Consider the following 15,591-nt stretch of genomic DNA (forward strand, 5'->3'; position numbering starts at 1 on the left):
ACTTGCTATCTGTATATAGTCTTTGGTGACGTATCTGTTCAGGCCTTTTGCCCTTTTTTAAAAACATGTTTGTTATTCTTGTTATTGTTGAGTTTTAAGACTTTGTATATTTTGAATAACAGCCTTTTATCAGATGTGTCTTTTGCAAATACCTTCTCTCAGTCTGTGACTTGTCTTATCATTCTCTTCACATTTCTTTCACAGAGCAGGAGTTTTTAATTTTTTTCTTTTTTTTTTTTTTTTTTTTTTGTGGTACACAGGCCTTTCACTGTTGTGGCCTCTCCCGTTGTGGAGCACAGGCTCCAGACGTGCAGGCTCAGCGGCCATGGCTCACGGGCCCAGCCGCTCCGTGGCATGTGGGATCTTCCCGGACTGGGGCACGAACCCGTGTCCCCTGCATCGGCAGGCGGACTCTCAACCACTGCGCCACCAGGGAAGCCCAGGAGTTTTTAATTTTAATGAAGTCCAACTTATCAGTTATTTCTTTCATGGATCATGCCTTTGGTGTTGTATCTAAAAATTCACACCCATATCCAAGGTCATCTAGGTTTACTCTATGTTACCTTCTAGGAACTTTATAGTTTTATGTTTACCTTTAGGTCTGTGTTAATTTTGAGTTAATCTTTGAAGGGAGTAAGATCTGAGTCTAGATGTATTTTTGCATGTCATGTCCAGTTGTTCTAGCACCAGTTGTTGAAGAGACTATCTTTGCTCCATTATTATCCCTTCATAAATAGTGTGAGTACTTTATAACAAAATATCCCTAATTCCTCCCTCCAGTTTCTTATATCATTGCTATTATTCATTTCACTTATATATAGCTTACCTAAGGATCTAGAATTCTAGATTGGTAGGGTTTTTTCCTCTCAAAACATTGAGTGTTTCACTCCCTTATCTTCATGCTTGCATGATTTCTGCAGAGAAGTTGGATGTAATTCTTATTTTGCTCCTCTGTAGGTAAAGTGTTTTTTTTTTTCCTCTAGCTTCTTTCAAGATTTTTTCTTTAGCTTTGATTTTCTGAAGTTTGAACATTATCTAATTTTAGTTTTTTAGGCATTTATTCTGTTTGCTGTTCTCTGATTTTCCTGGATCTGTGGTTTGGTATCAACACTAATTTTGGGGAAATTCTCAGTTATTGTTGCTTCAAGTATTGCTTTTGTTGCCTTCTCTCTTCTTTTTCTGTTACTCCCATTATACATGTTACACGTTTTGTAGTTGTCCCACAGTTCTTGTATATTTTGTCCTTTATTTTTTTCCCAGTCATTTTTCTCTTTGTTTTGTTTTCTCTTTGTTTCTTTTGTTTCTCTTTGTTCTCATTTTCTCTTTGTTTCTCACTGTCATATCCTCTAGTTTAGAGATTCTCTCCTCTATCTTATCGGGTCTACTAATAGGCCTATCAAAGGCATTCTTTATTTATGTTAGTGATTTTGACTTATTTCTTTTTGATTCTTTCTTAGAATTTCCATTTCTCTACTTACATTATCCTATTCTTGTGTGCTGTCCACATTTTCCATTAGAACCCTCAGCCTATTAATCATAGTTTAAAAAAATTATAGTCTAATAATTCTAATATTCCTGCTATTCCTGACTCTGGTTCTGTTGCTTGTTAAGTCCTTTCAGACTATGCTTCCTGCCTTTTAGTATGCCTTATACTTTTTGTTGTTGTTGTTGTTGCTGTTGCTGTTGAAAGGCAGACATGCAGTACTGGATAGAAGGAATTGTGTTAAATAGGTCTTTAGTAGTGTGGTAGTAAGGTATGGGGGGAGGGTAAGTGTTCTGTAGTCCTATGATTAGGTCTCAGTAAACTTGGATTGTGAACCTTACCAGTGCTTCTCAGTGTTCCTCTGAGTAGGTGGGACAGGATGAATGGAGAGGACTGAAGTTGTGTATTTCCCTTCCCTCACATGAAAACCTGAGAAGGTTGGATTTAGGTATCTCCCTTCCCCTACATGAAAGACTATATAGAACTGGAATTAGACATTTCCCTTCCCACAGATGGGTTAGTGTCTGATGAATCCCTGCCAGCTTAAACTCTGGTAATATAGTTTCTCCTGAGGTCAGGCCTTGTCTAGAAGTATAGAATGTTCTTGTTAAGAAGTATAGAATGTTCTAGTATAGAACATAGCATATGTTCTAGCATATTTCAAAATGATTTATTTTCCTCTCCCTTGCCAAAAGCACAAGGGAATTTTTCTCTGATATTCACTGTGAGAACCTGATAGAGCTTCTGGAGGTAAAACTCACAAAAGTTTGGGAGACTCACTATGACGGGGGTGCCCCTGGAGTTTTTAACTCTCAGACTTGTCCAAATTGAACCTCCAGCAATTTGTTAATTATAGTTCAGATTTTCTTATCCTGCCACTGGTTCCCATGGAGGTTTCTGATTGTGGGTTTCTGCTCTGGTAATTTGTGATTCTCTGTATCTGCCTATCTCTCCAATTTTTAAGGGCAGCCTTTGACCTCACTTCTCTGTCATATCAAACCAGAGTTGTGACTTTTCGGTACTTATTAGAACAGAGTGGCAACTTCTAATCATCTCACACGCCAGATAGGAACTAGAATTTGAGAGTTAGTTTTTACTTTTTGTTGACTCTTTCACTGTTTGAGTCTCTACCTCTGAAAAGGATAGCAACATTTTGGTTAAAATACTTTATCTTCAGAATTTCACAAGACTTCCCAGTCATCACAAGAATTTTAAACCATGGATTAATAAAAACAACACAGTAAATAAAGATAAAGAAGTAGAAGAATTTAGATTACAGTAATCATTTGAGCTCCCTATTTGAGTCATGTGATAATTTCTTTTAGATAAACATGGGGATATTGACATTGAGATGTATCTGTAGATAGATTATAAGGTATCGGCTATTTGAGAGTACAGACTTGGATATATAATAGGCATTCTACAAATGTATTCTACAAATACTTGTTGACTCATCAACTGATTGACTGATATAATCTATACTAAATGTCAATCTGAGATAGTTATTGCAGTGGTGCAATACATGATGACTTTTATGAACTCTGAAAATTAAAATGTGTCAAAAGTAACAAAGCTCTAAATAGCTATTGTTATTAGGTGTGTTTTTTCCCTTAAAAAGAACAGAATTTTGCATTTTGCTTCCTAAAACATTTAAAACTATGTAGTCCTACAGTTCTCAAACTGGGCTGAGGCAACTGTGTGAACCTTAGCCAACTCACTTGGAACCTATGAGATATTTAAAATATTTAAACACAGCAACATCTGTCTAAACCACTTTTGTTAAGTTGTTTGGGCCTAATTGCTTAATAACTGGAACTGTTATGTAATTCTTTGCCCTGGGGTATCATGAAAATATTACTGAGACACTAAGGGTACCATGAACTAAGAAAGTTTGGGGATCTCTGATAAAACCCATCATAAAAATATGAGTATATGGTGGAGGTGGGGACAAAGAATAAAATACGAGTAAATGGTATACATCAGAAAAGTTAAGATTGAAATTGACTCATCATTACTAAAGCATATAAAGTGATATGAAAATAAATGTACGAACCTCACTTTAGTAGAGTAATACTGGATAATTTGGAGTATAAGTAGCAATTCCAGATAAGTTGGTTTCAGAAGGTACAATTTGTGTCAGCTCTTTAGAATTCATAGTACAGTTGACCCTTGGACAATGAGAAGATTAGGGTCAGCAACCCTCCGCACAGTGGAAAATATGTATATAACTTTACATGTCTGTGGCCCTGCAAATCTGTGGTTGCACACCTGCTGATTCAACCAACTGCAAATTGTTTAGCACTGTAGTATGTATTATTGGAAAAAATCAGCATATAAGTGGAGCCACGCAGTTCAAACCCATGTTGTTCAAGTGTCAACTGTACATTGGCCAATAGAGAGGATATTAACAGGGGTTATTATGTTCCCACATACCCATATAAATCTATTTATTTCATTACATAGCTAATGCCAATTACAACAATACTGGATTATATCTGACAGTTTTCTTGCCGAATGTTTCTACTTCTCTGGGGACAAGACTGAATGAAAGATCCTACTTTGTGGTGGGTTTTCTAAACAGTGTCCATATGCACGAACATGCATACATATATCACACCCCAAGGGAATTCATAATTAAAGGCAAACACCAGTCACACATGAGATTTGATAATCATTGAATGGTAGTTAGGGATAGTTAATGCTTCAAGTTATTTTTTTTCTTCAATACAAAATTGTTATATCTTTGTCAGATCTTTAGAAGTATTCAAAAATACGTTACATACTAAAATTTTTATTATACACACCTTTGTCCTGATTTTAATTTAGAATTATTTTTTAAAATTAATTAATTTGTTTATTTAGTTTTGGGTGCGTTGGGTCTTCATTGCCGCATGCGGGCTTTCTCTAGTTGCAGCGAGCAGGGGCTACTCTTCGTTGCGGTGTGCGGGCTTCTCATTGCGGTGGCTTCTCTTGTCGCGGACCACGGGCTCTAGGGCACGCAGCCTTCAGTAGTTGTGGCACACAGGCTCAGCAGTTATGGCTCGTGGGCTCTAGAGCGCAGGCTCAGTAGTTGTGGCGCACGGGCTTAGTTCCTCTGCAACATGTGGGATCTTCCCGGACCAAGGCTCGAACCCGTGTCCCTTGTGTTGGCAGGTGGATTCTTAACCCCTGAGCCACCAGGGAAGCCCTAGAATTCTTTTATACCTTTGTCTTGGAATGAGAGTGTCAACCAGTGTCGCCCCCACCCCCCAAAAAATGAGTTCAGAAGGAAATATGTCAATTGACATACCAATATGAGCTACATATATAATTTAAAATTTTACAGTACCCACACTAAAACCAAGTAAAAAATTAATTTTAGTAATGTATTTTATGAAGCATATCTAAAATATTATCAACATGTAACAAATAAAAATTATTCAGAAGATATTTCATATCTATTTTCTTATTGAGTCTTTAAAATCTAGTGTGTATTTTTTACATTCAGTGCACCTCATTTTGGACTAGCCACATTTTGAATGCTTAGTGACTACCTTATTGTACAGTACAGGTACAGACTATAGTAGAATCACCTGTTGTTGCTTATTAAAAATTCAGATTCCTGAATCTTCCCTGACACTTGCTGAATCAGAATCTCTGAGGAAGAGTCTAGTGATCAGAAATTTTTAAAAAACTCCAGCTGATTCTTCTGCATGTTAACATTTAAGAACCATTTTACTTCTAAGAATGGTGAATGATTAATCTCTTCCCACCTCCTCTCTATCTGTCTCTCTCTCACACACACACACACACACACGCACACGCACACGCACACGCACATGCACACACACACAGTTAATCTTGGTTAATTACTATCTTCCTGGTAAAAGGAGTAAATTCTCTTTCTTTTGTCACCCCTTCCGTAAGTATATGGTGCTGAAAAACATGTGTGTTTTCCACAATGATAAGAAAAGACAAGTAGGGCTCCCCTAGTGGTGCAGTGGTTAAGAATCCGCCTGCCAGTGCAGGGACACAGGATCGAGCCCTGGTCCGGGAAGATCCCACATGCCGCAGAGCAACTAAGCCCATGCACCACAAATACTGAGCGTGCGCTCTAGAGCCCGCGAGCCACAACTGCTGAGGCCGCATGCCACAACTACTGAAGCCCGCACGCCTAGAGCCCGTGCTGCGCCACAAGAGAAGCCACTGCAATGGGAAGCCCACGCACCGCAATGAAGAGTAGCCCCCTCTCACCACAACTAGAAAAAACCCACGAGCAGCAGTGAAGAGCCAACGCAGCCAAAAATAAAATAAATTAATTTTAAAAATGACAAGTAATATGACACTTTATAAATAAGAGGAATGCTAACAAATATTAATATCTTAAGTCAGCCTGAATAATTTAATAATTTATGAGTCCATTTTATATTTTCAAAATGTAAATCATACATTTTTTGTTATAAGAATACATGACAGTCATTAGATAACTTCATTGGACTGCTTTTATATTTTAACTCCAAAGAATTCAGTTATGAGAGAATAGGTATCATAGCACAGTGCTGGCTAAGAACCTGGGATGTGAGATCAGATAGATCTAGGTCCAAGGTCCAGCTCTGTGGTGTGTCCTTGGACAATATGTTTAATATTTCTGTGCTTAGGTGTTCTTGTTTGTAAAATGGGAATGATGAGTGTTCTGATAGCATAGGTATGATCGTAACAATGAATGGGATAAAATGAAATAAGGCTCAGTACTTAATGTGGTGTGGTTCTTGTATGGTTAGCACACCATCTTTTCGTGCCAGTCAACGAGAAAATAAACCCTAAAGTTCCTTATGCACATACTTATTTGTTTGAACTATATTTGTTGACAGAACTAATTCACCTGTTTATATTGAAAGAGTTCAAATTTTGAGAATGTCTGCTAGGCAAGAGCAACATTTTGGCCATGCATAGCTGCCACTGATCCTGAAGTTGAGCAATTCTGTTCTAGTTAATTGGTGGCTACTCAAAGGGATTTACAGTGAACACAGATAATTTAACAGGCACAAGTTATTAGATTCCTCCCTTTTTTCGAGTTAAAGCATTTTCAGTCAGTTTTATACTTAAGGGTTGAGAAAACTTTACTCACTATTTCCTGAATGAGTTTGGGACACTCAGGGAATTGGTAAGGGTGGCTTACCAATCCCCAGAAGTGACAAATGGCAGTGAAAGTGAAAGAAAAGAGTTAAAAATATTAATATCTCAAAAGGATCATTCAAGCCCTTTTCTAGAGGCAGGTAACTTTTTACACACCTCCTATTAGTGAAGCAAGTACAAACTGAATTCTTGCGTTAAATGTGTTTACTTTTGCCCTGAAATATAGTAATACAGAGAGTGTGTTTCAGTTAAAAGGAACCCTGGAGCAAAAATGTGTTACACTCAGGGGTAGAAGCAGAGTGTATCATTATCTCATAGGTACAGCAGTCAAGATAATGAACAGCTAAGAAGACTGGACAATGGTAGGTGAAGGATGGCTTGTCATGGAACTGTCGATAGAATCTGAGCTCCCTTTCTTTAGAAAGTGCCATCCAATTGCAGGGATGTGCTGAGCAGCTGGAGGAAAAAATAAAATAAAAGTAGCCTGATAGTACTTAGTAATTTTAAGCCTGATTTAATATTTTGACATTATTACCAAAAGCCTTAAGTCAGTGATTTCAGTGTTTAATTCCTCTTATTCTATGAGTTGATGGTCTGGGTTTATCAAGTTTATCAAGACTATTGCCTTGACCTTGAAACAGAAATTCCTCAAGGATTCTTCCTTTGAGGGTTTTTTTTTTTGTTCTTGTTGTTCTTTAGTATGGAGTGGAAGATTTGAATAAGGTTTGGAATTCTGTCCCTGGTGAGGGGCATTAGGATACTTTATGAGTTATAATGAGAGATGGGCTGAAGATGTATTGGGTTGGCATAAACATGGATTGCTACTGAACTGAGTCCAAGAGTAAGCATCCTCATTGGATAAAAGCTAGATAACATATGGGCCAAAAGAATCAGGTTGGATTTCAAATGAAAAATTCACTAATGCTATAAATCCAAGAAGGTATGTTATAGAAAAAAAATCTATGTCTGGTGATAGATGGGATCAAGGAACAGTAAATATAAATATTTTTGGTTTATTTATTCATTCATTCAACCTCTATTGGATACCCACTTCATGCCAGGTGTTGTTCTAGGTGTTCTAGGTCCTGGGACAGGGGAATAACAGGCAAATCCTCTGCTCCCATGTAGGGAGACGGATAAGAGGTGGATAAACAAATGAACACAGTGATTTCACATCGCAATAAATGAGATGAGGAAAATAGAACAGAGCATTATGGGAGAGCAACTGGGGGTCCAGGACAGCTGCTCAATAACAATCTCTCTGGAGAGAGTATTTTCAGTCAAGAGGGAGAGGAAGCTAGAAGAAGGGAGATCTAAATGCATTTGAGTCTAAATAGAGGAAGGATGCAGGAATAAGCTGCCGTGTTTCTGGCTTCCTCTTTAGTGCTTAAATTGAACCTTTTTCACCTAAACAATCAGAGCCCTACCTAGGCATAGCTGTTAAGGTCTTTTTGGTAAGTCTAGTGGTTTCTTCCTTCCCAAATCTTCTAGAAATGTCCAAATAGACAGACACATTATAAATTGCTGGAAAGTTGCTCAGGGCTTTTTCACTCACTTTAGTTCTTGTATAAGAATCTTTCTACCCTCGTAATACTAGACAGTCTTCTGCCTCTTCCTAGAGCCACCCATTGAGCCACCCAAAAAAAGAATCTTGTGTCTTACAGATTCTATGTATACCAAGCACCCAGTGCCAGGTACACAGTAGATACTATATAAATATCTTCTGCATAAAAGAAAGAATGGGCAAGAAAGTCTCAAAAAGTCAAGCTGTTAGTTCCTGAATATACTTCCAGGAGTTGTCAAGCTCAAGGTCTAGGATCGATTTCAAAAGAGCAAGGAAATTTTAAAATTCCTGGGTCTTACCTTTAGAGACTCTTATTTGGTGGATCTGGAGTGATACCTGTGCATCTGATTTTTTTTTTCTTTTTCTTTTTTTTTTTCCAAGTTCTCCAGTTGAATTCTTATCAGTAAGCAGTTTTGTGAGTGCTATCAGACTTAGGGAGGGAGACTGGGGAGAAACAAAGATTTACTCTTTCCAGGCTTCCTGGACTTTTGTTGTTGTTTTAGTAAGTGGTGTATTTGAATTGGAGCCAACGATCAAGATTGTTCTTATTGTGTTTAAGAATATAGCAGATAAAGGTAAATTTTGTTGTTGAAATTCAAAATTCAGAAAGCAAATGGGGCAAGATACAGGTCTTCTCTTTTGAAATATGCTCAAAGTCTGCCTGTCTGTACCAGCCCCCAACCCTACAGTGAAATCAGTTCTTTTAATAGGCAGAAAGTTACACAAATTGAACCGTATTCAGTTGTTTCGATATTCACATACTGAAAGCTTTGTATAGTTAGGACTTTAGATTAGAATTCAACTTTTCCCCCTATTAAGTGCCAGCCAGGCGAGTTGCATTAATGACTGTGGTTATGTTTGAATGTAAATGGGGGACATCTGGCGATATCAGGAGATCAAACGCTGGGAGTCTGCATGATGATTCTCATCTGTTTGTCACCCAGCAGGTGTAATGGATGGCAGGCATGTGGGCTCTTTGCCCAAGTTAATGTACAGACCTAATCTATCGAGGAGGGAAGTTTTCCTTTGCCATTTTAAAGTGTCACAGCTCAAGATGGGTGTATGGGGAGGGTGTTGGGGGGGAGGCAGGGTGGATATTTCCTATTGCACCCATTTCTTTAGTAAAATTGCCGCTTTCTAGCCTACAGGCATTTCCCTTGTCCCGTTTCAACAAACTTCCACAGCCCAATTTGTTATTCAAAAATTTATGGAAAATGTATGTTAAAGTGAAAAGGGTATATTGTACAGAAGAGGGAAGCAGCTTGTAAGCATATCATTATGTGTGAGCGATGGGGCCCGCAGATGGTACTTCTCCTCAGAAACGAGAGTGGTGCCAAAAGCTGAACTCTAAACACGTTTAAATCACATATCTTTCCTTAAAAATGGAGTATTTTGGAAGGAAAAGCAGATGTATTTAAGTACACAAGTGGTATTCTTTTGTTCCTCATATAATAGAGCCCTTTACAAAAGTCGTTGCCTTCTAAGTGTGCAGTAAGCCTTTGATTCCTCAAATTCGCCAGAGGATTTAGTGGCAGTGCATGGCTCAGTTCTTAATAGGATTAACCACTGAGGTAGTACCTCACTAGGAGAACGACTCTTCAAGTCTCCTTACAGCTACTGAAAATTAAAGGATTTGTTTTGATGACTGTGTTCAACGCTAGCAGCAAACCTTTGTTTTGTACATTAGAAATAGTAACAAAAAATTATCATGACATATGGGCTTCTTATTTTAATTGAAAATAAATTTAGTTCTTAGACTGTGCCAATCTTAAATTAAGGGGAGGGTAGCCAAAGAGACGAAGGCATTTATTTGCTACTTAATATGATTTTCTGGGAATATATATATATATATTTTTTTTAAATCAGTTTTTGTTTTTTAATTAATTTATTAATCAATTAATTTTAAAGGAGATGTTGGGGGTAGGAGTTTATTAATTTATTTATTTTTGCTGTGTTGGGTCTTCGTTTCTATGCGAGGGCTTTCTCTAGTTGTGGCAAGCGGGGGCCACTCTTCATCGCGGTGCATGGGCCTCTCACTATCGTGGCCTCTCTTATTGCAGAGCACAGGCTCCAGACACGCAGGCTCAGTAGTTGTGGCTCACGGGCCTAGTTGCTCCGCGGCATGTGGGATCCTCCCATACCAGGACTCGAACCCGTGTCCCCTGCATTAGCAGGCAGATTCTCAACCACTGCGCCACCAGGGAAGCCCAATTTATTTATTTTCTTTAAAAAAAATTTTTTTTTTTGGCTGCGTTGGGTCTCTGTTGCTGCGCGCAGACTTTCTCAAGTTGCGGCGAGCAGGAGCTGCTCTTTGTTGTGGTGTGCGGGCTTCCTATTGTGGTGGCTTCTCTTGCCGCGGAGCACGGGCTGTAGGTGCGAGGGCTTCAGGAGTTGTGGCACGCCAGCTCAGTAGTTGTGTTTCGCAGGCTCTAGAAAGCAGGCTCAGTAGTTGTGGTGCACAGGCTTAGTTCCTCCGTGCATGTGGGATCTTCCCGAACCAGAGCTTGAACATGTGTCCCCTGCTTTAGCAGGTGGACTCTTAACCACTGCACCACCAGGGCAGCCCTATAATTTTTAATACAGTAATCCTGCTGATTTCTTGTTTGGGGTGTGTTTATATTTATTCTTCTCAGAGAATTTATATTTTAAAGGGTACAGTTCATGTTAGTGAGATGAATATGGTAAATAACCAGTTCATTTTTATCTCTTCTTCTGGAAGAATGGCATATTCTTTCCACTAGCACCTTATATAATGAGTGTTTTAGCTCTGAAATTAATGGTGACTGGGTATCCTTAATTCTTATTGATGCCATTAGATCTGACAGCAATGTGATTATAATAGGCATTATTTGTATTAAAAATTTTAGAACATAACATTTTAATATTCTCACAGCTTCATCTGTTTAGTGATTGTACTTTTAGAAAATATAAAAGTATAATTATATCTATATGAGAGTTCGGATATGGGATTTTTAATTTTCAAAATATTGCGAACACGTTGTTTCCAAATTTCTCTATCTCCTTTTTCCTCTCTTATTCTGAAATAGTGAACATAGAGTAAATCTCTTCCAATTGTAGAGGCCTATAATGAGTTGATGTGTATGTGTGTGTGAGAGAAAATACGTGTATGTGTTTGTTTGTACCCATGTATGAGTAGTGTGCCTGAAGGGGAGAAACGTGATTTTTTTTTTTTAAATGCAATTTCATCATTTTCATCTAACTAAAAGTAAAACATAGTGATGGCTGATAAAATGTTGGTAAATAGAAGTCCACTGGCAGCTATTCTTAATGCAAAAATATGAATCAATTATGATTTTTAGTAAACTGATCATTTCAAACTGAGTGCAGTTAAAGCAAATTTAAAGGAGCTTCAGAAGTTTTTGTTCACAGACTGGCTAGCTGTATTGATTGTGTTAATTTTTGTGAAAAAGTTTGTACTCTCTCTTTACTGTCAAAAATTATCATAGACCAACCCTGGTCAGTGTTCATGTATTTGGAAACGAAATTCCTTAAGCTTTTTTCTTTGGCTTCTTTTGTAGCTTTATAGCATTTGGTGGAATGCTGTGCCTATTTGTATTCTACAGTTATTCTGTATTCCAGGTCAGGCTCTCACCAAGGATGACTGTGTGTTGATGTAAAGTTTTAGGTGGTAGGCTGACTTGATACCTTGTTGGCTTACTCACTTGAATAACCCTCCCTGGGTGGTGAGAATGCAGGGCCACGAGTGAGCAGAAAAGGAGTTCAGCTGTCTCCATATCAGGGAATTAATACTATGAACAGCTAGGTAACCCTTTGAGGGTGTCGTGGGAGATAGTTGAGGGGATCAGATTAACAAATTAAATAGTTTGCTCATAAACAAGGGTTAAATATGTTGATTACTTTATAATGAAAACACCTGAGTAGTCTGAGACATCAGGTGAAAAGAGATGGCTACCATACACAAAGATCAAACTCTTTCTGATTTCAAAAGCATTCTTACTCCGTGGGTTAGTTGTCCATCTATCCCTATTTAAAAATAGATGATAATTTTATAAATGTGTGTTTATGTTTCAGTGCAAATCCAATGCCCCAGAATGTTTTAGCGTAAATCAATTCTAAGCAATGTCTTTTGTCAAGTTTTTATTTTTCCTTAAAGATTTCAAAATGTCTCTGAAGGACCCACATACATTCCTCAACATAAAAGAAATAATCATCAAGGGATTCACAGGGACCTACAGGTTTCTGCTTGAACCAATCTGTCTCCAAACACAGTATATTGTATCCTAAAGCTATTCAGAAAATAAAAACAGTCCTTATATGATCGAGTCCTCTTTTGATTGCACTCTGGGCCTCCATATGAATGCTCTTTTAAATACTTTAGCAAAAGCAAATGAACCTCAACTATCTATGAATTAATTATAATTAGTGCCTGATTTAATGTTTTCTTTTGCATTCCTTTTTATATGTATCCCTCTGAAACAAACATTATTCTAAGCTGCAGTACACAATTATTAGTTCAGGTTGAAGTGATTCTGTATAAAATTGGCCTCATATTTATTCATTCAAAAAATGAGCAGGGAGAGAGTGAATATTTTATAAAACTCCAGTAATGTCTCTATCAAAAAACTCTGGGGCTTCCCTGGTGGCGCAGTGCTTGAGAGTCCGCCTGCCGATGCAGGGGACACGGGTTCGTGCCCCGGTCCGGGAAGATCCCACATGCCGCGGAGCGGCTGGGCCCGTGAGCCATGGCCGCTGAGCTTGTGCGTACGGAGCCTGTGCTGCGCAACGGGAGAGGCCACAACAGTGAGAGGCCCGCGTACCGCAAAAACAAACAAACAAACAAAAACTCTGAAGCAAAATAAGGTTCGACCCTTTCAAAATTGCTTAAAGAATTGGTATTACACGGGGTATCTTTTTAAACTTTTGTCGATTATTTTTTTTTTCTTTTTATTGAAACTGTTGAACATAAGCTTTGGATCACATATTCTGCATTTGAAAGTTGAAAATATGATTGTGTTTTGACTGGTTTGGTGCATCTCTATGATAGAAACCACATATTCTGAGTAAAATTATGCCAGAATTTGACAGGTTATTGTGGAAATCTCTGTGTGGGAGAAAAGATGATTTAAATTAATTGAAATGGTATCCTAAAGCGTGAACATTTCAGAGATTCCATACAGTGAGAAAAGGAGACTTCTTTGCTCAGAAGTGGTTTTGGAGGGAATAAAGCATATTATAAAAATAGATATTATTCTAAGCATACCTTCTTGTTATTCTGTGTGATATTGGTCAGAGCCACCAATGATCGTGCTCTGCTAATTAACCTCTAACGTTTACTTGACAGTTCTATAATCTATTTGTCACAGCCTTCAGGTCCTTAGGGGGGCTTCAGGGACCTCTGGAGGTTTTGAAATGTTTTCTCGGGGCTTTCTCCTCTTCAGATCTAACTTAGCCAGCTTGGAGATATCGATGAATTTCAAATAGCATTTGTGTTGAGGCTGCTCTCTTGCTCCGCTGTACAAATTTACCATTAAAAGGAAATAAAATATGAGCTCCCCCTCCCTCCACTGAAGCCCGAGGAGCCCGCACCACCACCCCAGTGGTACATTCGGCACCGGACATTGACCTAATGCTCGCCTCATGACAAAAGAAGTGAGAGGCATTGAACAACCATAACTGTATTAGAGACTTCTTTGCAAAAATCAGTGTTATGTTTTAAGTTGTTCATATTTAGTAGCTTTGCTATTTATGTGACTTTTGATGTGTCTTTCTAATGCATATGACTAGGTGGCAAGATTTCACGGGTTGGCTTGCAGCTCACATTTTAATGCACCTTCCTCTGTGTCTGACACAGGTCCTTAAACAGCCTTAGCGCCCGGCCACAAACATGCATACATGAATACAAAGACCTGATTTCCTTGTTAACTACTGTCATCTTCTTGGGAACGGCTGTGCAATAGAAATATAATGCAAACCCCATATGTTATCTTAAATGTTCTAATAGGCACATGAAAAGTAGTTAAAAGAAGCTGGTGAAATTAATTATGTGAATATATTTTATTTAACTCAATATATTCAACATTATCTTTTCAATGTGTAATAACCAATATAAAAATATTGAGTTAGTTTACATTTTTATACCAAATCTGTGAAATCACGTGTGTGTTTTCCATTTACAGCACATGTCATTGCAGACTAGCCACATTTTAAGTGCTCAATAGCCAATAAGTAGCCATATGTGGCTGCTGGCTACTCTGTTGGACAACATAGATCTAGAGCTCAAAGTAATATTTGATATATGATCAATTAGGTATTTGTCAAATTAATGCATGAATATCACTAGTTGACTGGTTTTAGTATATCTAGGTCAATTAATACTTCTCTACCTCATAAAATTATTTTATTGCAGGTGCAAATGCTTTATTATCAAATTTCCTTATTGAGTAGTAGAGCGACCTTCTATTTGGACTTAGAATATTCCATTTTTGAATAAGGCTGAAGTTTCTAAACATTTATGTGAATCGCAGAAATCAAAATGGCTTGAGTATTCTGAAATTCATTTGAAATCATCATTTCATTTTCTTCTGCCGTGTGGAATGAAATTCATATGCTCATATTTTTATGTTTATGAAATATTTTTATTCATTAGAAAGAAGTCAGTTAATTTGCATTTACTAATCTCCCATTCCTCACATTGTAATATCATTCTCTTTATATCTCAAGGGAAAATTGTTCATATTTCTTTTAAGCCTATAAACTTAATTTCCATTAAGGGAACTTGTAGTTTGAATGAAGATAACAACATCTTGCAAGTTTTACGCCTATTGTCTGGCTTTTTATAGGTTTGTCGGTATCATTTTGTTTTGTGGTGTTTGTGTAAAATATGTAGCCTGGTATTTGTTTAATTTTTCTGATATGTTTAATGGTGGAAAAGTCTATCTGAAAGATGCAAATTAAGGCATTCCTAAATCACTCCCCAAATATCAATAATATTTAATTAATTTAAATTACACATTTTTTAATACTTCTAAAAGAATATTTAGAATTCTCAAATTTCCTATAAACATTAAATGAAAAGTTAAAATAATTTGATTGAATCAACAGTGGACCCAGATTAACTGCCGTCAGTAATCTAGAATATGTATTTCTGTTAGAGAAAAGGGCTTGGAATAAAAATAGATAGATGGCATTGTCCTGTGTATGCACAATTTTCTGTATTCCATGTGAATTTATTTATAAAGAGAAGTCTAGGACAGTGCTGAACGACATGTAAGCAGCAATTATCACCGGCTGATGTGCTTATTTTGTTTATTTTTAAATTGGAGTATACTTGCTTTATACTGCTCTGTCAGTTTGATGTGCCTTTTTTTTTTTTTTTTTTGCGGTACTCGGGCCTCTCACTGTTGTGGCCTCTCCTGTTGCGGAGCACAGGCCCCGGATGCGCAGGCTC

This window comes from Grampus griseus, assembly GCF_964374135.1.
Source record: "Grampus griseus genome assembly, chromosome: 3".
Classification (NCBI taxonomy): Eukaryota; Metazoa; Chordata; class Mammalia; order Artiodactyla; family Delphinidae; genus Grampus; species Grampus griseus.